Raw genomic sequence first — 22,994 nt, 5'->3', positions numbered from 1 at the left:
CGGATGTGCAAACCAAAGTCGCCGACATGCCGTTTCAAAGGGGACAACCTATATGGAATATTGATCGATGACACTCTCCAGGCCTTCAAGACCGACATGGAGACGGTGCGCTTTTTCGGGACCCTGCAGCAGAGGAGGCCATCCTTTCATTCCCTGACAGGGAGAGTCTCCAGATCTTCCAAGGGTTACACCACCCCTATCGCCAGACTTTCCGCTCCACCACCCAGGAGGCTCATAGGGGTTGCTCCCATGGCAGTGGCACCCAGCATCGTCTTCGCCCTCCCATCCAGAGTGCAGATGCTGAAGCAGGCCTGAACCAGCCCAGAACCTGCGCCCCCACTTCTGAACCCCAGTGTGAGGCTATCAAACTTTGTCAATCATTGGCGAAAGATTGCTACATACAAATTGGTGCTGGATGTTCTGCAGCAGGGGCACACTTTGGAATTTCAAGACATGTGCCCTGCATTCCTCCCATCCCGCGTCAAGAGCTGCACATGGTGCTTGTGCTGCAGGAGGTCCAAGCCATGCTTCACAAAATGGCAATCAAACCAATCCCTCTGCCCCTGTGGGGCTCTGGGGTGTACTCAAGATACATTTTGGTAAAGAAGTAGTCAGGAGGATGGTGGCCAATCCTAGACTTGCAAGTTCCTCAAATCCCAAAATGTCTAAATGGTAACGTTGCAGCACAGCTGGAGGAAGAGGATTTTCTGGCAACTGTCAACTTAGAGGACGCTTACTTCCACATCCCTATTCATCGCAAGCACCGTAAGTGTCTGCGTTTTGTCGTCCAGGAAATACGTTACCAGTTCAAGGCCCTTCCCTTGGCCTGAACTATTCTCCAAGTGTATTCACCAAATGCTTGGCCCCAAGGGAATCCACGTCTACCCTTACCTGGACAGAGACCATCCAAATTCTGACAGCGCTAGGCTTCTCGCTCAACTATCCGAAGTCCTTCGTAGTGCCATCTCAGAACGCTGGGTGCCTGACTCAACACAGTCTTGTGTCTGGTGACTCCCTCAGAATAGAGGGTGAAAGCCATCCTGGGAAAGGTCCAATGTCTGTCAGCAGCAGCCGTTGCAACAGTCTGGTCAATAAAGTCCCTGCTGAGTATGATGTCTTCCTGCATCCATCAGGCTCCCTTTTGCAGGCCTTGGATGAGACCCTTTAAAGAATTTCTGGATGCCAGGTGGGAGCAAGTCACGGGCTCATGGACAGACAAGATCGCCCTCAATCTGGCATTCCGTCAAACCTTGTGTAAAGACTGGAGGGGGCTATCTGTACTTCTGCCCTCTATATGGTAGGATAAAGGCACAGAACAACCCAGCCTGGGCTCTCCATTTGGTAGCAATGGACGAACAGCCAGGCTTAAGCTTTCAGGAGGTGATGCAGGCTGGTTCTTAAGTACAGTGAGTCCCACACCCCCCACAAAGGAATGTACACACACTATGTTAGGTGATAACACAGCTTCTATATATACAATAAGATTCATGAATATAAATACATTTAAATAAGAACACTTTGTACTTGGAAATACTTATTCAAAGAATTGCAAATATGTACTCTGTGGTACCATACAAAAGAATGGCAAATACACTGTGGTACCACACAATACTTAAATTCAGTAATAGATGCACTAACTGCAGACAGTGTTAAATAGGCATGTGAATTCCTAAGTGAGGTGTATCAGCATAGAATAGGGAAGAAAGGCAGGTTAGGTGTGCTCACTGGCAGAAGTCTTTTTGTTAGACTAGATATACAATTCTGTGTGAAGATCCCCCCCACCGGGGCAACCTGTAATGGAAAAGTTAGGGAGTAACCTATCTTGTCTTTTACAGCCCAGTCCAATAATGTTCAATAACCTTTTGCTTTCTTTAAAAGGTTCTACCACCCCAAGGTATCTGAGAGGCCAGAGGAGAACAGGATCCAAGACGAATATGGGTCCCCTAGACGACCTCTATGGCTAAAAGATGCTTTTCCTCATCACAGTACCTTTGGTGCCTAGGCAAGCGAAGTGGCAAAGTTTCTCAATTTCACTCGACGATTCCCTGCAAAGGATGGACCCCTCAACCCCATTCGAAGAAGGAGCCACTGGGATGCAGAGTCCACTGCAAAAATGGAACCAAAGTTTTTCTGAATTGCAGCAGTTTTACCCTTCGCGGTGCTCTCCTTTGGTCGATGATTTCTCCGACTGTAGAAGTCCTGTGAAGGTGAAACTTGCTGTGGGTTTCTTAAAGGCTTGGCAGATGAGAGTAAGGCCCATCGGACCCTTCAATGGCTTCTGGCGGCAACGGGTGCATAGGTCACTTTTGGTGTTGTTAAAAATAAGCATAGGCTCAAGTCCTGCTCCAGAACTCTCAGGTATCAATGTGGCTGAAATACTTGGAAAAACAAAAACTTTACAACTGCAATTTAGTTTAGTTCTGATTAATTTAATGACAGGTTAGTAGTAAACCTAGTGCTTAAGTTAGACTGAATAACATTCATTCAGAGTTTAAGTTTGTAGCATTCAAAGTAGTTCTTGCCACTCAGAGTTTTTAGTGAGATCAAGGTGTTGCTTGAAGCCCAATGCGTATTGGTCCTTGTGGTTACTTGTGAATGTTTTAAATTGTCCCTGTTGGGGTTGTCCTTCCCCAATTGGTCCATTAATATAACTTGTTATGGTTGACCCAGTTGGGGTTATCTTTCTTCAGTGAAAATAGGTATTCTGCTACTATTGTTAACTGTATCCTCTTTGGTATTGTTGACTATATCCTCTTTGGTCTCCTTATTGGAGTTGCCTTTAGCCCTCTGTTGGTGTTGGGTTTTGGAATATATCGCTGTTTTCCACCTTTCCTTTTGTTGGTGCTGCAGCCAGAGCACAGACCTCTGGGCGGCTTCTCGCAACCTGGACTCAACCACTGGAGTGGACCACAGACCTTCACCAAGTCTGGATCCTCGGGACATCTTCGTTAGCTTCTGGTGGCGGGAAACCCACCGGCAGACCTTCCTCTGCACTCAGCGCTGGACTCTCAGGCGGTAAAAAGTGGTCAGTGATGATGGCAAGGATGCCCCTTCAAATGTTCTTAGGCAGTTTGGAACATTCGCAGCTCTGGGTGTCCAGCAGCAAGCACTATGCCAGGGCGCCACCTCTTCTGGGCGGTAGACAGCAACATCTTACAGCGGTCACAAAACACACCTCCGGACCCTGGGTGACACCAATGGACCTGTACACAAAACTTACACCCAAAACACAGAATGTGAGTTCACTTCAGACTCCATTCATACAGGTTCCACCCGTAGGATGTACCCACAACTCAGAGCCCCAGGACTTTGGGAAACAAGGTAAAAGGCATTAGAAACCAAGAGGCCAGAGGGGCCAACTTGCCTTCCTGCAAGAATCTGTTGATTCCTATGGCAGGGCCTGGCTGTCCCAAAAATGTAGGACACTCAGAGCCTCTGCCAAGTCAGCATCTAGCTGCCACCAGCCCATACTCTGCTCTGTGTGCAAGACACACATGCCCAAAAACACACATAAGAGGTACAAGGGTGTACCCCCACCCATCGGTGCCATAAGGGTATCCCACGGGTGTTGTTCACCAAAAGGAAAACATGAAGAGCGGCACTGCTAGAGGTCCAGGCTGAACCTCAGTGACAGAAGACATAGAGGAAACACACACAGAGAAGTGGTAGGACAAAGACTAGGAGGCCCTGTCCCTCCATAAGGAATTTCCAGCATCACACCTTGCAATGGTGCACAGGTCGTCCACACCTCACTCATCGAGCTCCCTTTCAGATCCCTCCGTACCAGGCTGCAGTCGCGACCAACGCCTCTCTGGAAAGTCGGGGAGCCAACACAGGACATTCCCATGCCAGAGGCCTCTGGCTCTGGGAAGAAAAGGAGATGCAGATAAATGTCCTGGAACTGCGGACGGTCTTCTGGGCCCTCAAGTCCTCCCAGCCTCAGTTCCAGAGAAAGGTGGTGTTACGCTCACCTGGTATCCACAGGGACGCCACCCATCTGGGTTACTCGCTGGTATGCTTCTCAGCTTTGCCCTGATGTGGTTTGCGGGGAAGGTTCTGCCTGAAAATACAGGAGGATTGTGTTCAAGACTGACCGACTGGGGTAAGTATCCTCCCTCCAACCCCGTATGCTTTCAGTCGCTCTGGCGCCCTCTCCTCAACTTGTGGTAGAATTAGGCGTGTTCTCCGTCCTGCCTTCTTTGCAGGGGCGCGTTGTCTTTCATGGGCGAGTGCGGTCCAGTTACTTCACTGACGCCGGCCCGTTTGATATTGTTCAGGTAGGTCTTATTGCTGTTCTTTAGTTTTGTTGCTATCCTGCATGCCTTTCTTTGTTTAAAATGTCTCTTTTTTCTCCCTTAGGTATGCAGAGCTTCAGCGCGGCAAACTGGCTTGGTTGAGCCCCGCTGGTAAATGATGGCGCATTAAGAGCGCTATGATGCGGTAAGTAAGCGCTATGCGCAGCGCTGCCAAGTATTGCCTTTGCTAACCTGTGTTTTCCTTCCTTGTAGGTTGCGGTGTTCTTCAGCGCGAGTGGAATGTACGGAGTGGTGCCAGCCGAGAGGCGACCAGCCAGGTAAGCCTTTTGAGCAGTTCGTAATTTGTAAATGTCTCTACAGCTTTCTTTAATGTTGCCTATATCTTCCTCTTTCAGGTCGTTCTGTCCGGGAGGCGTGCAGATTCGAGGAAGCTGTTCTCAGTAGCTGCGAGTGTTTAAAGATGAAGACTGCAGGTAAGATGCTACTGCTAATGATGTTCCTTTTGTCTCCTTGCAGGTTCTGCTTCTCCGAGGTTCGAGGGAATAGCTGGACACGGTCAGCGTCATGTTGCAAGCTCCAAAGTAACACAAAGCATGTTCTGCAGTCAGGGTGTGGTTTATATAGCCCAGGTAAAGTAGTACCAGGGAAAGTAGTTCCAGGCCTGCCACACCCAAAACACTAGACCGCATAGCTTGGTTCTTAGGAACCACGCTATGTGGATGCCTCCATGTTGGCTGACAATACAATAAAGTAGTTCCCAAGCACATTGTTGTTCATGGTGTATGAGCCTGGCGCCACAGGTGCCAGGACTGGCCCCATGAGGGCTTTTGAAGAGGACGCCAGGCTCTAGAGGCCCGAGTCCTGACTCCACCTGGCCAATGGGTTTGCCAGAGGGGGTTTTGGCCGAGGGTCGTGACAGCACTCCCCACTAAGGCCCCTCCCATGGTGTTCCTTCTGTCTGGCCCAGGTTTGGTTGGGAAGTTCCGATGGAATTTCCTGATTAGACGTGGTGTGTGGATATACTCACTGGGCTCCCAAGATCTATCTTGTGGTCCAAATCCTTTCCAATCGACGAGATAATATAGCTTGGTCCTAGAGTATTTAGAGTCCAAGATATTTTTGACTTCGAATTCTGGTTCTCCCTCAACAAGTATGGGCTTAGGTGGTGTCCCAATCCGTGTGCCGGGTTGCATTGGTTTCAGGAGGGACACATGGAATATCGGGTGGATGTGTAGATTAGGTGGTAAATCCAGTTTCACGGCTGCTGGGTTGATAATTGCCTTAATGGTATAGGGTCCTAAGAATCTGGGATGAAAGTTACGGGTTCCCTTGATGGGTACGAATTTAGCAGCTAACCAAACTTTGTCCCCTACTTGATAATCAGGGGCCTTTTTCCGGTGTTGGTCGGCGAATCTCTTTTGTTTTTCTTTCACATGAATAAGGTGTTCCTTTGCCCTTTTGAAAGCCTGAGTAATGGTTGTGTGTAGAGTCTTTACTGCTGGCATTTCCAAGCTGGCTGGAAGGTCTAGTTCAGAGGTACGTGGATGTCTGCCATGAAGGGTGTAGAAGGGCGTTTGTCCCGTGCTTGAATGCAAAGAATTGTTATATGCATATTCGGCTATCCATAGTAGGTCTTTCCAATTCCTTTATTCGTGGTGCAGCATGCACCATAAATATTGCTCGAGTTTCTGATTGGTTCTCTCGGTTTGGCCGTCCGTTTGGGGATGGTGACTGGTAGATAGCCGAACGTCGATCTGCGCCATTGCACAGCATTTTTTCCAGAAGTTTGAAACAAACTGGCTGCCTCGATCGGAGACCAGAACCGAAGGGAAGCCATGTAGCTTAACCACGCCCTCCAGGAACACTTTTGGTAAAGTGGCTGCGTCTGGGAGGCCTTTGAGAGGAATAAAATGGGCCATCTTCGAGAATAAGTCCACAACTACAAGGATGGTGTTGAACCCTTGGCTTCAAGGTAGATCAGTGATGAAGTCAAGGGAAAGAGTGTGCCATGGAACTGGAGGAATGTCCAATGGTTGTAGGAGACCAGATGGTTTTTGTTTCTGTGATTCATTTTGTGCACAGACACTGCAGGACTGAATATACTCAATGATGCCCTTAAGCCAGGTAGGCCACCAAAAGTTCTCTTTCACCTTAGCTAGGGTTTTGGCGATCCCTAAAAAAGGGTAGGTGGTCCTTGATGGTATAATGTTCTCCTTGAGTTTGCCATGCGAGGTAGACATCAGGATTCATTGTCCGTTGTATTTCTTTTCGTAGTTCTGCTTGTGTTAAGGCTGTCGTGATACCCAAGAGTTTGTCTTCAGGTATAATAGGTACTGGGTCTGTAGTTGTATATACTATTTCATCTATGCCCATGCGAGATAAGGCATCCGCCTTTCCGTTTCTAACTCCTGGTCGAAATGTGATTACATAATCATATTCAGCGAAGAAAAGGGCCCATCGTAATTGGCGCGAGGACTGGGTTTGGCTGTTTTGAGATATTGCAGGTTTTGGTGGTCTATGATGACTGTAATGGTGTGTCTGGCCCCTTGAAGGTAGTGCCTCCAGGCTTTAAAGGCGGATTTGATAGCCAGGTGTTCCTTGTCCGTGATGGCATAATTAATCTCTGGAGGTGAGAACTTTTTCGACCAGAAGGCCACAGAATGTAAATGGCCGGTTTCTGGGTCTCTCTGTGAAAGGACAGCCCCCATTGCGAGACTGGACGCATCAGTTTCAACGACATAAGGGAGGTCTGGACGAGGATGTCGCAGGATTGGAGCGGAGGTAAACCTTTGTTTAAGTTCCTGAAAGGCTTCTTCTGCTTCTTCGGTCCAAGCAAACTTTTTATTGTTTTTTCGTAATAGTACTGTGATTGGGTGCACAACCTGAGAGAAGTCTGGGATGAACCGGCAGTAGAAGTTTGCAAAGCCCAGCATGCTTTGTACCCCTTTCAGAGACGTCGGTGAAGGCCATTTCAGAATGGCATCTAGCTTGTGCACGTCCATTCTGATGCCTCCTGGAGGATAAAACCAAGAAATTCTACTTTGGTGACGTGAAAAAAGCATTTGTCAAGCTTTGCAAACAAGAGATGTTGACGGAGCTTGGTGAGGACTGAACAAACGTGCTTGACATGATCTTGTTCCGAGGCTGAGTATACTAAGATGTCGTCTATGTACACTAAGGCGCACACATCAATTAACTCCCTTAAGACGTCATTCATGAAATATTGGAATGCCGCAGTAGCGCTGCATAACCCGAAGGCCATGACTTGATATTCAAACAAGCCGTACTTAGTACGGAAGGCGGTTTCCCATTCATCTCCTTTTCTGATTCGGACCAGGTGGTACGCTCCTCGAAGGTCCAATTTGGTATAAATCTGGGCATCTTTAACTTGGTCTAGCATCTCAGGGATAAGTGGCAAGGGGTAGCAGTTCTTCACGGTGATCTGGTTCAATGCGCAATAGTCAATACAGGTTCTCAAGTCTCCTTCCTTTTTCGGTACGAAGAACAAAGGACTGGCTGCTGGGAACTTCAAAGGACAGATAAATCCGTTTGCAAGGTACTGGTCTAAATAGGATTTCAAATGAAGGTTTTCTGGTTCTGTGAGAGCGTAGATCCTGCCGCAAGGGATTTGTGCACCAGGAACAAGGTCGATCTGACAGTCATAGGGCCTGTGCGGCGGCAATGTATTGGCTTGGTCCTTTCGGAAAACATCCAGGAAATCATGGTATTCACTTGGCAAGGTATTAGTTGTTCCCAGGGTTGATACTGTCGCTCCGGGAGTCATGGGAATACAGACATTGGGTTTCTCCTCTTGGTAATAGCAGGCAGGGGAGCAGTCACCGGGGAAAGTTAATTTTCGTGCCCGCCAGTCTATCAAAGGGTTGTGAGCAACCAACCATGGCATCCCTAGTATTAGCCTGAACTGAGGTCCCTTGATGAGATCGAATGAAATAGACTCCCAATGTCTGTCCTGACACAGCGAAGTTACCCTGGCTCTGCACTGGGTTACTGGTCCGGAAGCGATTTCTGTCTCATCCACGGTGGTTACCTTGTCCATAGTTGGCTTAGAACACAAAGGAAGCCCCATCTCTGCTGCCAGTTCTTGATCAATATAATTTACAACTGTTCCGCTATCGATGTATGCTTCAATGGCATGCATTATTGACGACTGTTGGTGGTTAATTAAGATCACTGGTATTGCAAAGTGCGAGGTCAGCAACTCTTTCTTCTCATTTGACAAACTGACCTCTACGTTTGTCGAGCTTGGTAGTTTTCCGATTCCTTAGCTTCATCCTTCTCTGTGGCCCTGACTGTTTTTTTTGGTGGTTTTACTAGACAGTCCTTCAGGAAATGTCCTGGTTTCCCACAATACAAACAAAGCTGTTGTTGTCTTCTTTTGTCCCGCTCTTGTTTTGTTAATGGAGGCCGTATCCCTCCAATCTGCATGGGTTCTACAGCATTTTCAGGTACACAGGGTGTGTTTTCCCTTGGTCGAACATACACGGTCCGAGGGTCCGTCTTAGACCGGTCTGCCTTTCGGTCCTGCAACCTGTGGTCTAGTTGCACGACCAGATTTATGAATTCTGCACAGTCTCTGGGTGGATCAACCACCTGGGCTAAGAGGTCCTTTAATTCGCCTCGTAAACCTCGATGGAATAACCTGGTTCTTTTGTTTTCTGGCCACCTAGCTTCGGCAACTTGTCTGTTGAAGGTAGCAATGTACGTTAACAAGTCCTGATTCCCCTGTCGGAGGGACAAGAGTTCATGGTCTACTGCTTGTTCCTGGGTATGGCGAGCAAAAGGTTTTTCCATTTCTCTCTGGAACCCCCCAAAGTCATGTAATAGAGGATCGTCATGGGTTACCAACGGCACCGACCAATCTGCTGCACTACCACTCAGGTATGATAAGACAAAAGCTACCCGAGCTTGGTCGTTTGGAAATGCTCCAGGCCTACAAAGAAAATGAAGGCGGCATTGATTAATGAATGCCGCATACTACGGTGGGTCGCCTGAGAACCTTTCTGGTGGTGCCAGGGGCACTGTTCCATGTAACGTGATCTGTACCGGAGTGGGTGGTATGGCGTGGTTTTGCATCGTTGGATTGCTTCCAGGTAGAGGCGTCTGTCCTGCCTGTGATTGCAAGTATTGCCTGCTAATCTCTTCAGTGCGTTCTTTGGTCATATTAGGTCTCTCCGGAGGGCATTAGTCTCTTGTCGGGCAGAATGAACCTCAGCACGAAGCTCTCCTAGTAATTGGGCCAATTGGTCCATTTCTGATGTCTCCATGGCTCCCAGGTGGATTTGTTATGGTAGGCTTCGTGTTCTGTTACGCTCACCTGGTATCCACAGGTACGCCACCCAGCTGGGTTACTCGCTGGTATGCTTCTCAGCTTTGCCCTGATGTGGTCTGCAGGGAAGGTTCTGCCTGAAAATTCAGGACTGTGTTCAATACTGACCGACTGGGGTAAGTATCCTCCCTCCACCCCCGTATGCTTTCAGTCCCTCTGGCGCCCTCTCCTCATCTTCTGGTAGAATAAGGCATGCTCTCCGTCCTGCCTTCTTGCAGGGGCGCGTTGTCTTTCATCGGCGAGTGCGGTCCAGTTACTTCACTGACGCCGGCCCGTTTGATATTATTCTGGTAGGTCTTATTGCTGTTCTTTAGTTTTGTTGCTATCCTGCATGCCTTTCTTTGTTTAAAATGTCTCTTTTTCTCCCTTAGGTATGCGGAGCTTCAGCGCAGCGAACTGGCTTGGTTGAGCCCTGCTGGTAAATGATGGCGAATTAAGAGCGCTATGATGCGGTAAGTAAACGCTACGCGCAGCACTGTGAAGTCTTGCCTTTGCTAACCTCTGTTTTCCTTCCTTGTAGGTCGCAGTGTTCTTCAGCGCGAGTGGAATGTCCGGAGTGGTGCCAGCTGAGAGGTGACCAGCCAGGTAAGCCTTTTGAGCAGTTCGTAATTTGGAAATGTCTCTACAGCTTTCTTTAATGTTGCCTCTATCTTCCTCTTTCATGTCGTTCTGTCCGGGAGGCTTGCAGATTCGAGGAAGCTGTTCTCAGTAGCTGTGAGTGTTTAAAGATGAAGACTGCAGGTAAGATGCTGCTGCTAATGATGTTCCTTTTGTCTCCTTGCAGTTTCTGCTTCTCCGAGGTTCGAGGGAATAGCTGGACACGGTGAGCGTCACGTTGCAAGCTGCAAAGTAACACGAAGCATGTTCTGCAGTCAGGGTGTGGTTTATATAGCCCAGGTAAAGTAGTACCAGGGAAAGTAGTTCCAGGCCTGCCACACCCAAAACACTAGACCGCATAGCTTGGTTCTTAGGAACCAAGCTATGTGGATGCCTCCATGTTGGCTGACAATACAATAAAGTAGTTCCCAAGCACATTGTTGTTCATGGTGTATGAGCCTGGTGCCATAGGCGCCAGGACTGGCCCCATGAGGGCTTTTGAAGAGGATGCCAGGCTCCAGAGGCCAGAGTCCTGACTCCACCTGGTCAATGGGTTTGCCAGAGGGGGTTTTGGGCGAGGGTCATGACAGGTGGTGCGGGTCTTCACGGACAACACCACCACCATGCTTTACATCAGGAAACGGGGTGGGATGCAGTCTCCCGCTCTCTCCCTGGAAGCCCAGTCTCTAGGGCATTGGGCTATTCCTCAGCACATGTTTCTCGTCCCCGTTCACCCGGCAGGCATCAAGAACACCATTGTGGACTCTCTCAGCAGGGAGCTACGGTCCTGCCACGAATAGGAACTTCAGCAAGCGCAAGTGTCACGCCTCTTCAGCGAATGGGGTCTTCCTCAGATTGACCGCTTAGTGACAGCTGCCTACTCCAAATGTCAAACATATGGCAGCAGATATCCTCAGTCAAGGAGCCTAGGTTATGCCTTCTCATTCCCCTGGGAGGGTCTCTTCCTGTACGGTTTCCTTCCAATTCTGCTGCTACTACTTGTGATCAACACACTCCAACTTTGCCACTGCAGGATGGTCCTCATTGCACTGGTGTAGCCCAGGCAAATCTGGTACTCAGACCTTCTCCATCTGTAGGTGGCTCTGGCCATCCAACTGCCTCCACTTCCCAACCTCCTCTCCAGAGAAGGAGGTTGAATCCTGCACTACGACCCAGCGTCGCTGAACCTCACCGCCTCACTCCTGCAGCCTTAAAAGTCAGACACTATTTGCTGCCTTTGTAATGCAAGAAGATCCTGGCTAGGGCTATGCCCCCTCTACCTTGACTTGCTTCAGGCAAAAATGGAAGAGCTTTACGATGTGGTGCCGGGCGCAGATTTCTCCTCCCGTACCTGCTCTCACTGGCCAAGGCTGGCCTTGTCCATGCGTCTATCAAGGTCCACTTGGCCGCCATATCCCAACACACACAGGCTCCAGGCAAGATCTCTCTGTGGTTGCACACTGGCTTTTTAAGGAGTTCTTCATGGGTCTCTTAAGAACATTCTCACCGGTAAAAGATCCTGCACCAGCGTGTGAACTCAACGTAGTACTGTCTAAACTAATAGGGCCTCCATTTGATTCAAAGCATCAGCCCCTTTGAAGTTTCTGTCATGGAAAACCGCCTTCCTGTTGGCGATCACCACGGCCAGGCGGGTAGGGGAGAAACAGGCCCTCTCCTCTAACCTTCCATGTTTGTTCTACCACGCCACTAATGTGGTTCTGCAAACTCATCCTTCTTTCGTGCCAAAGGTTCCATCAGACTTTCATCTCAATGAGCCTTTGGTTCTGCCAATTTTCTTCACAAATCGTTCTTCTCCTGCTGAAAGGGCATTGCATTCGTTGGATGATGTGCGTGCCCTGAAATGTTATGTGGCTCGTGCAAAGGACTCTCAAAAGACTTCTCAGTTTTACATCATTTCTGGACATGTGGGTAATGGGAAGTCCTTGTATAAGGCTTCCATCTCCTGGTGGCTCTCAAGCTGTATCATGCATTGCCATTGTCTGGCCAACAGACCACTTCCATGCTGGCTGAGAGCCCACTCCAACAGAGCCATTACGGCAACAACTGTGTTTCTCTCTGAGTTTCCCCTGCTTGACATCTACAGGGATGCTTTGTGAAGGACTACCAACATCATCACAAGATTCTACTGTATCGACAGGGATTCCAGGGAGGAGTCCCGGGTCTGCCAAGCGTATTCACGAGCATGTGAATCCATGCAAAACCCCATGCTGGATGAGGTACACGTTACTTACCTGTAGCTCTCGTTCTCCAGCATGGGTCTTTCATGGATTCACATGCAAACCCTCCCTCCTTCCCCTCTCTGGCTCTTCTTGGTTCAAACTGTCACTTTATGTGCTCTACCAAAACTGAAGATGGCCACCAGGGGTTGATCTTAGGAGGACGAGGGTCGTTTGCTGAGGGCACTATGACCCAAATGACACTGATCGCCAATAGAGGAGCACTCTTAGTTTAAAGCTAAACTGCTTTCTTTTTTACAGAGGATTCCCAGCCTTACGACAGGGAATATTCATGAGCATGTGAATCCGTGCAAGACCCATGCTGGAGAACGAGAGTTATAGGTAATTAACTTGTACACTCCTTACATACTTGTTCCAGTGCTGTGTACATTTTCATTTAAAGGGAAATGACCTTACATTGCAGAATTCCAATATCCCTTTACAGTTTCCTCATCTCAGTCATGATAGTCCATTTTCACTAGTGTTTCAAAGCATCCCATGTAGACCATGGTATGTCCGGCCTGCAGGAGTCCCTCACGGAACGAGAGTCCTTGTCCCCAAAAATGGAGTCTCTCCTGGTGACATCCCGCTTGCCTCTACCCCTAGGGATGGTATTGCAGAGCAGTCTCACCTCCTATCAGGTCGGTCCCAGCGCCGAAATCCTGCAGGAACAGACGAATAACCCACCAAATCCCCCAATCCAGTACACCCAACAGTTAATTATAACAATTATTGAGTTGACCAGCCAGGGGGATAGGGGAATGGAGAAAATAATAAAAGACAGGATTCTTCTGGTTCGACTTCCTTCAGCTCCCTGAAGACTCGCACTGGAAACCCTGTAAGTAACACATAGTCTAAACATTAATCTCTACTCTTTTGATTCAGTAAATTATATTTTAACATGCACCCTGTTTTACTCTCAAACCCCTTATTACCTGTTAGCCTCTGCTAATTTCCTAGAGGCTATTTAATTAGCTGTAGGAGTTTTCTTAAATTGCTTGTCAATTTGAGATTGAATGTTCTTCTGTGGCTTTAGATGCAGACAAACATTAATCAAACTTCAGCTATCAGCTTCTGTAGTTCTAAACTTGACTTTGGCTTAAAACATATATTCATAGTTTAAGTGTTAAACTCTTTAAATTCTTGTTTCTCAACTTTCAAATGCCAAAACGATTTTTCTCAGCAACAGTTCCTTTAACATTTATTCAATGTCTCTAGTTACTTCTTGCTGTTTACTTTTTCACACTCTCTCATATGTCTCTTGTTTATAAGTCTCTTGTGTCAATATTTTACTTAAACACATGCTTGAAGCTGCTATGTGAAACTCGCGTAATCTACAGCAGTCTCACCCACTGTTCCTTAGACTTTAGATGCTTATAATTTGTCGCGCGCTAAGATTCTGTCACCTCGCCACGCATTCGCTTTCACTTTTTACAAGTTTGCTGCCGCCTCGCACCCACCTTTAACTCAGCTTATAACTGGACGCGCGCTTGATCCACCGCCTCACCGCTCTACTGCTGGGATGTGGCCCGAACCAAAATACGCACATGCACTTTTCCGCTCCAACTTGATCTCCTCAGCAGATTAAATAACTGCGCAATCGACACTTCAAATCTGGCTAGTGATACGCGTCTCGTTCACCCATTTCCTAGGCATGTAGGATCACGCCGCTAGGTCCTCTTCTCTAATGCTATTGGTACGACGCGATGCTTCTAAAGCTCGTGCACGTTACCCAAACACTTTTTAACAACTGATGATGCGCGTGCTAAAAGTCCAATAGTTTATATTAAACAATATTTACAATCCAAAAAGGATACTTGAAACTTCAAATTGTTCTCATGTTTCTTATTTTAACTTTCTATACAGAACATCTCAATACTTGAACGGTAGTTTTTCAACAGTCGCTGATATGAACTTTTGTGTTTGGCTCTTTCTGGAGTTTTCTTCAAGGCAGAGTGGGTCTCCTTTATAGATTCTTCAGCTTCTTAGTATTTTCCATGGAGCACTTGAGCGCTGTGACCACTCACCAACAGTTCTTGAATGAAAGGCAGTTTAGAACCTCTCCAGAGGCTCCAAACTGCATCACTATTACATCACAGTTGTATGTAGCCAATTAGTGCTGAGCCGGAAGTAGACCATCTTGGACTTGGAGGACTGCAGCTGACTAACATGAAGTTAAGGAAAAAACTATAAACTCAAGTCTAACTCTTCCTAACTTAGCAGTTTAAATGCCTCAATAACCATGGACCTGACACCTCCCTAGCCTCACCGGAAGGAGCTCCCCATTGGGGAGAAGGGATGAATTCCTTTGATTTCTCACTACAGGCAAAACTCCTGTTGGGCACGGCAATTTTAGAGTATATGGTATAGTTTTTGGCATTAAGCTGTAAAATAGTGCATGAGACGAAAATGGTAGAAAAGTATCCGCTGCCACCAGCTCCTCCTGGAAACATCAGGCAAGTAACCAAAAAGGTACAAGTAACAAAGTTGCAGGTACACAAAGTGTCTCTACCACACTTCACAGTAAGGTCATGTGTGCAGAGAAAAATCTATAGAATTTTACAATGGAGAACAAAATTCTCTTGTACTGACAGTCATGGGGACTGATCAATGCCCCCAAAACCAATTCACGTATAAAGGTAAGTGAATTAAAAAAGGTTCACTTGCCTCCAAATTCAGAACGGGTTGCAGACAATACCAAAAAGATGGGGTGATATGATATGATAGGGCATTTATAACGCGCCTATGCACAAGTGCGACGAGACAAGGGAGGCGAAACAAAGGGAGGACCAACAACGATCCTACTAGGCCAGGCGACATTCAGCTTGCGCAAGTGCGTGGGAAGGGGGCAGGGATAGTGCAGTACAAGATGATAGCAATAAGTAAGTGTCGGCCAGCATGTGGCAAGTGTGTGGGTAAGTGCGGGCAGCAGGGGACTGGTAGGGGGACTGTAGGGATACAGAAACAGTCCCCAAGTGCGGGGGTTGCCAGGTGGGCAGTGCAGGTGAGAGACACTGGCGGGGGAGGGACCTGGGCCCGAGATCAGAGGGTGTCCAGGTAGCCAGTGCAGTTCAGGATACAGCCAGGAGGTCAGCAGTGTAGAGGAGGAGAAAAAGCAGAAGCAAAGAGAATGGTTTTGAGGTGCTTCCGGAACCGGAGATGGTTCGCCTCAAGTTTAAGGGAGGCAGGGAGGCTGTTCCAGAGGGAAGCACCAGCCGAAGAAAGAGATCTACTACCAACTCGTTGCTTGGAGAAGCGACTGACCCTGAGGGAGTTGGAGGCGGATGAGAGAAGAGCACGAGAAGGAAGATATTTAGGAAGAGAGAGTTGAAGTTATTTAGGCCCCATACCCACAGAAGGCCTTATGGACAATGTAGAGGGTTTTGAACATAATCCTTGCAGCCACTGGGAGCCAGTGCAGAGATTTCAGTCCTGGAGAGATACGATCCCTGCGCATGGGTGTTCCATTGATGTTTATGAATGTAATGCAGCAGAAGGAAATTCTGTCCTAACATGGACTGTTTGTAGAAATATGATGAGATGAAACTGCACTTAAATAGTTTATTTTGTTCTGTATTAGCTGCCACTAAAAAATCTGAATTGGCTCTGCTACCTTCATATTAAAGGACATCTAATTTCTTAACTCTGGGCAGCTCATTTTCCATTGCGCCATAATGTCATTGGAAGATGTAAAAGCATGGCGTAAGGCTTTTACACCTTCCATGAATGCCACAGCATATTTGTATTCATTTGTATGGTGGAGATGAGGAGCAGAACACAACTTGCGTTCCCGCAACCATCCGTTCTCTCCGCTCCAGCATTTGCACAGGCATGGATTTCATGCCGGCCCAAATGCTGGAGATCCCTGTGTGGTCCTCAGGCTTTATGCACCAGCATAAAGCAGGTGGACCACTTTGGGATCCGTTGTAAACAGGAGGCAGCGTTTACAATTACAAATAAACGCTGTCCGACATATACTGCACAGCTTTTTAAATTCATTGTAAACACTGTTTCCATGCGTGCAAGGTAAGCAGTGTCCACAAATGTAAATTAAACGATTTCCAACAAGTAAGCGTGCCAGAGAGCGGTTTAATTGGAATTATGAGCGCCGCTTGCCATGCAAGCATAGCAAGCAGCGCTCACAATGAAAAGTAAATGCTGCCTGGAATGTCAGGCGGCGTTTACTCACTTTGCACTGTGCAGTGCAAATGTCAAGGGCAAAAGGCGGCAGTGCAAATGGCTAAAATTTGGCGGCAGAGGCACGCTTATGTTAGTGTAAACGTAACGGTTTCCTGCTGCAAAATTACGCATTTCAAGAGCACGAGCTCCAGAGCGTTCAGTGCAACTTTGTTTAATGTTTTTATGCATCCGCAGCTTAGGTCCTCAAAAGTACCTGCTACTTTAACAAATTAACCCAATAATGAGCAAAGGGCCTGATATAAAATCACTGAATGCCTGCTACATATCCCACACTGGATGAATGAAATGTGTATTTACCTAGACAACAAACAAATCAGAGATCCTAGTGGGACCTGGATTTTCACATGATCTTGGGGCTGCATATGCACCTTTGGACAAAGTAAGAAACCTCATAATTGGGTTTAATGCCGACCTGTCATTCTCTCATCAGCCATCCTATGCTTCCTTAGATTAACTGCTCTCTCCAATTAAGTAGAGCTCTGATCGTTTTCGATGAGCCTGGAGCACTTCCTTACACATTGAAGTCATAACAAAGGAACTATAAACAGTTGGAAAGAAAACAGAAGTTGGCACAGAAGTTGGCAATCTAGTCAGTCTCTGATAAATCTGAGAAAGAACTTCGCTCTCTGGGTTACACAAGCAACTTGTAAGCTGATTTAGTCATAGAAACCTTTGTTTGACCACCCAATTCTTCAGAAAAACACTGCCCCAAGGAAGGAGGGTGCCCATCCCATCCCAAGGAAGTGTCATATGTCACACCTTTAAGGTCTCCCACCAAGGTGACTCCCAGATGAACAGTCTGTCATCACGCATGCCAAATATCTACAACTCCCTCCACCTCCCACACACTAACATGTATGGCACTTAAGAAATCAACTGGAGGATGCCAACCACAGACAAAATCTCTTCAGAGAAAATGCTCTATGAAACAAAGGAGTCCAATTAGGGCTAAATAGGAAAGCATCATAGAGCAGATTTCAGATGATAGCTAGACTTTCTTAGACCTCCAGTACATCAATAGACTTATTTAAAGAAGAAAAATGTTTAAGGACCTAACAATTCAAATAACGACACCCGCACTTTGAGAGGGTTGTAGGATGCTTACTTTTATATGCTAATCTATTGTCCGCTTGAAATTCAATAACTAGCGCAATACAGTTACGCTCTTATGAAGTCCAACCCTAAGATGGTTTGGGACGTTGTGCCCAAAAATCCCTAGTTCCAAAATATTTACTACACATATAGGGTTATAAAGAGATTGGCAATGCCAGTGGTTATGATTAATAGAGTCAAAAAGTTAGATGCATTTGAGTTAAGTACATTCACTCAATCCTAGACACTAGAGTAGGTCTACTAAGGGATTCTTGACCAGGCCTCCACCGACCAAATTCAGGAAAGAGGGATTTTTAGGAACAGAACTTTACACCCATGCAACCTTATGGAGGATTGGGGCAATAGAAACCGGTATGTCAACTTACCCACCCTGACTCTCCAGAGACCACTGCCAGCATTCCAGATTCCGTCGGGGACTCAGTCTTCTGTGCTTGGTCCGGTCCAGGAAGGCCCAGGGGTCACAGGCGCAGAGGTCCATTTCCGGTGCAGGATTTAGGTTTGGTTGGTCACGGTGCTTAGGACTCGGTTCAAGACAGTTTCCAGCAGAACACCCAGGCAAGGAAAAGATGAAGACTTCTGTGATGCAGACAGCCAAGGGGGGCACCGCTAGATGCGAAGCAGATGGAGTCACCACGGTCAGGCGGCGACAGGCGATCTTCGATGAAGAAACAAAGGAGACGGCCCGGCACAGGTTCCATTGATGCATGAAGGTACAAATGCTGGAGCAGGCTTCTTGTTGCACAAGCTGAAGATCCTCCAAGGATGCTTGGAATTGTGTTGGCGGCAGTGAGGTACCCCAGGAAAGAACTGTTCAGTCCACTAGTTGATCTAGGGCCACTTCCGAAGGCTCAGAAGGCATGGATCCTTCAGCAGGGGTTGAGGCTGGTTGTTCCCACCTCACCAGGGGTCGAAGCACCAACAAGGGTCTTCTTGCGATCAGGCAGGGGAGCAGGGCTTCACCAGGACTTCACTGGAGTTTTTGCTGGTCAGCTGCAGGGGTCATACTCGGGTCGTCAACAGATGCTCTTCTTCATAGAGTAGTTGACTCCAACGATGATCTGTTGAATGGCTGCAGGAGCCCTCCTTTTATCAGGCAGGGAGCTTGCCCAAGCCCACCAATGGTAAGGATCTGCAATAGTTAAACAGGCAGTGGCTATCCAATCATGGATAGCCACTTGCCACATCTGCCCAGCAACAGACATCCTGGCACCTCGATGTGTAGTGGTACCAGATAGTCCCAGCCCACACATCCAGGCTCACACACAAACCACCATTTGCCCACAAAAGCAAAAGTTTTACCTGGAAAAGGGAATTCCATAGATGGCATGTCCTGACCTTAGACGGCAGGAAGAATTCCAAAGAACAATATGGCCAAAGGACAAGCAAACACTGTGTGTCACAGCCATCCTAGGGTGCTAGCCACCCTCAGTAGCCATTTGCTGTAAATGCAAAAGTGCACAAGTAAAATTACCAAAACAAGGTAGAAAAATAACAGCTGCCACCAGCTCCTCCTAGGCACATTGTAAAAGTAGCCAAATATCCAATACAGAAAATGTTATAAGGATACAAAGTATTCTAACCGCACTTCACTGTAAGGTGATGTGTTCAATTGTAACAATACAATAAATTCACAAAAAGATACATGTGGGCCTCATTACAAGTCTGGCAGTCTGGAAATAAGGGTGCAGTAGCAATGTTCCGGCACCCTTTCCGGACTGCCAGACTACGAGAATGCCTGCAGGGGCCAGTGCTCTCGTTAGGTCTGACCTCCCGGGAGCACCGGCCCCTGCAGGCATATTTCTCACGCAAGCACCGGCCCCATTAGCATCAGGGCTGGTGCTCCCGTGTCCCTGTTCCCGTGGAATCCTACGGGACTCCACGGGAATGGGGACGTACAGTTTCCGCCGCCTGACATCCCGGGCTGCCGCGACTTGTAATGTCCCAGTGGCACCGGGATATGAGGCAGCGGAAATGGTATTACAAGGTCGGCGGCAACCCGCTGGTAGCACGAGCAGGTTACCGCCGACCTCGTAATAAGGCCCATAGTCTCTCAGCAGTACCTATATTCTTAGGGACTGATCAGTTTCCACACAAGAATTAGCAAAAGGGCAAGTATAATGCTTTATTGACCTCCAAAAAGTCAGGACGGGGTTCAAAACAAAACAAAGCAAATAAAAAGGGTGTCCCATAAAAGTCTATGGGAGGAAAACAGCAAAATAAAAATTCTCCTAACATGTGGAACTTTGTAGACGCCAATGGAAACAAGTCTCAGGATGTTAGTAGGACATGTGTCACCAATGAGTCGGACATGCGTCACCAATGAAGGCAGGGTTCAACTGAGTTAAAAGTATTAAGGGAACTGCGCTCTGTAAAATGGTACCAGAATTGAAAATCTTCTAAGATGTGCCTCAATGTTTGGGACACTCGTCTAAAGTCCTTTAACTCTCATATAAACAAGTTGAACCGCTGAAGAAGTGCATTTTTCTCTATGCGATTTCCTCTTTGAAAAATCAGTACAGATAATGATATAGAACTAGACAATGATGGCCCTTGAATCATTACATTTTTCTCTTTCAGTTCACCTATCTATTAACTTTCTCAGGCGTTAAGTGTGGACAGAAAATGGGTGTGAAATTCAGAGATCTGGGAAGGTGTTTTCCTCATTTGATGGGCACAAGACGTAGATTTGTTTGCTACAGTAGACAAAGCTAAATTCCTGAATGTGGCACTGTGCTTCTCAATAAATAGCTCTACTGGAAATGCTCTTTTGTTTCACTGGTCAAATTTACAATGCACCTCTTGACGATTGACCTCCCTCTGAGTACCTCAGGCGCTTAAGAACTTGCAGAAGTAAATGGTTCTCTTTGCCCCAGCGTGGGCCTGTGCTGGCTCACTTGTGGGCGTACAAAGACTCGGGGCAGGGCCTTGTTCACAGGTTACAGAAGGCTGCAAGATCTATCCACCAGAGTGTAGCTTCTCTAAGTTTTACTGCTCGCTCTTCCGGTGCTCCTGTATTGGCATTTGAGCCTTCTTATGAAATGGCATGAGCATTTTAAAATTATCTAAAAGCACTCTCTCCAGAACATCTAATGCCTTTAAGTCTGACAGAGGTTTTGACCAATTTTCATAACCATAGTTAGTGGTGTTGCCCTCAACAGAGCTAAATCGGGGCTTTCACATTCCTCTTTGAAGGATCTTCTTTCAGCTGCCATGACTTCCAGAAAAGTTCAACCTTTATTTTCACCATTTCCTTTATGGAAAACCTTCTGTAAGTCTTCTGCAAGGTTCCTTTCACTATGGGAGAAGCTGTAACCTAGGAGCGGAATAAAATTATTTGGTAATCGATGGGCACAACTTTTGAGGCTGGCCATAAATCCTTCATAATTTATTTATTTATTTATTTATTAACATTTGTAGAGCGCACTGCAGCCCATAGACATCGAGGCGCTATTACAAGAAGGTGTAGGCAGCAAGATTATGTAAACATAGGAAACATAAGGTACTTAGTTACAGAGAGAGGAGCGGAGCATAGTTACAAATGACGTTTGTATGCCTGTAGATATAAAGACAGGTAGGTTTAGACAAACAGCCTAGTTTTTAAGGCTTTGCGGAAGGCTAGGTGAGAGTCAATCCCCCTGAGGAGCGAAGGTAGGGCGTTCCAATGTGAGGCTGCTAGGGCTGAGAAGCACGAACCGCCCGCACGTACTCTACAAGTTTTGGGGGTAGAAATCAGGTTGGTGTAGGCAGATCTGGTGGGCCTGGCCGAGGTGGGTCGTGAAATTCTCTGGGCAAGGTAGGGGGGAGCAAGGTCATGGAGACATTTATGGGTGAGGGAGAGGATTTTAAAGATGATCCTCTGCCTAATGGGCAGCCAGTGGACCTGCCTCCTAAGGTCAGAAATGTGGTCTTTCCTGGAAAAACCTGTAGCGGCCCTGAGGGCGTTGTTCTGGGCAAGCTGGAGTTTAGCAATGTTTTTACCGGAGGTCCCACCAAGGAGTGCGTTGCAGTAGTCCAACCTGGATCCTATGATGGCCCTAGCAATAGTGAGGCCATTTTGTGAGGATAGGAAGGGTCTAGCTGCGTAGATGGGTTTGGAGTAGTATGCCGATGAGGAGGCTATGGCATTAACATGCCTGTCCATGGTGAGATTAGAGTCGAGGTAGACTCCTAGAGTCTTGACTGTTTGGGATACCGCGATCGGTATGTTGTCGATGGTAAAAGAGGTGTATTGTTTGTCAAGGTTGCCTAGAATGGTTGGTGACCCAATAAGTAAAAGCTCGGTCTTCTCGCTATTGAGACAAAGCCAATTGTCTGCCATCCAGGCTTGGATGGTGGCGTAGATGGAGTTGAGGGTGTTCTTGTCCAGCTCATAGTCACCTGTAAGCGGGATGAGCACTTGGGTGTCATCCGCATAATTCGTGTATGAGATGCCCATAGAATCGAGGAGATTGAAGAGAGGACGTGTGAACAGGTTGTAGAGGGTGGGTGCTATGCAGGAGCCCTGGGGCACCCCACATTTGATGTGGCTAGGAGATGCGCATGCTGAGTCCGAGAAGACTTTCATGGCCCTTTCCTGTAGGAATGAGGTGATCCATGCGCATGCTTTTGGGGAGAAGTTGGCTGCTATAGAGAGATGGTGGCAGAGTGTGTTGTGATCAACGAGGTCGAATGCTGCTGATAGATCGAGGAGGAGCAGGAGCGCTGGTTTGCCTGCGTCACAAATGTCATCCATTTGATTTTTCATCCATTTGATTTTTCAGGTCATGCCCATTCTTTCAGCTGGGAAGGCCACTGCTGTTTAGGCGTTATGTGCAGATGAGCTGTACATGGAATCCCATATGGATAAACAAGTTTTCTGAGGTCATCATTTTTGCTGCCTCACATCAGTTAGATTTTGAATGTAAAGCTGTGTTCTTGCCCCTTTTCTTCTCTGGTCCATCTCTGGTAGCAGTACAGAACTTCCATGCTCTTGATGGGAAGAGTGCCCCAAAGTGTTACCTGAATAAATCTAGCAATTCATGACTTTGGGTCCTCAGGTGCCGGGCCAGCAGTCTCTTAACAGTCCTTCAACCAGGAGCAAAAGTGCAACTGTAGCATTCCTGGGTGACATGCGTATTGAAGGAATATGCTGCAGTGCCGCTCGGATGCTAGACAATATAGATTTTGCAACCCTTATGGCCCACATACAGATTGTAGAGCAGACAGTCAAGTAGGACAACCCTGGTTCAGGAGCCATTGATGTTA

The 22,994-nt window shown here is 47.3% G+C and overlaps 1 protein-coding gene across 2 annotated transcripts in view; it reads left to right on the top strand.

The window, feature by feature from the left end:
- The window catches only part of CARMIL3 (capping protein regulator and myosin 1 linker 3), a 2,002,476-nt gene that overhangs the window by 716,229 nt on the left and 1,263,253 nt on the right, over positions 1–22,994 (top strand). The gene's annotated exons all lie outside the window — the stretch shown is intronic.

This window comes from Ambystoma mexicanum, chromosome 13 (genome assembly GCF_040938575.1).
Source record: "Ambystoma mexicanum isolate Mex_15411 chromosome 13, UKY_AmexF1_1, whole genome shotgun sequence".
Lineage (NCBI taxonomy): Eukaryota > Metazoa > Chordata > Amphibia > Caudata > Ambystomatidae > Ambystoma > Ambystoma mexicanum.
Note: the sequence above shows the minus strand (reverse complement) of the source record. Positions and strands in the feature narration are given on the sequence as shown.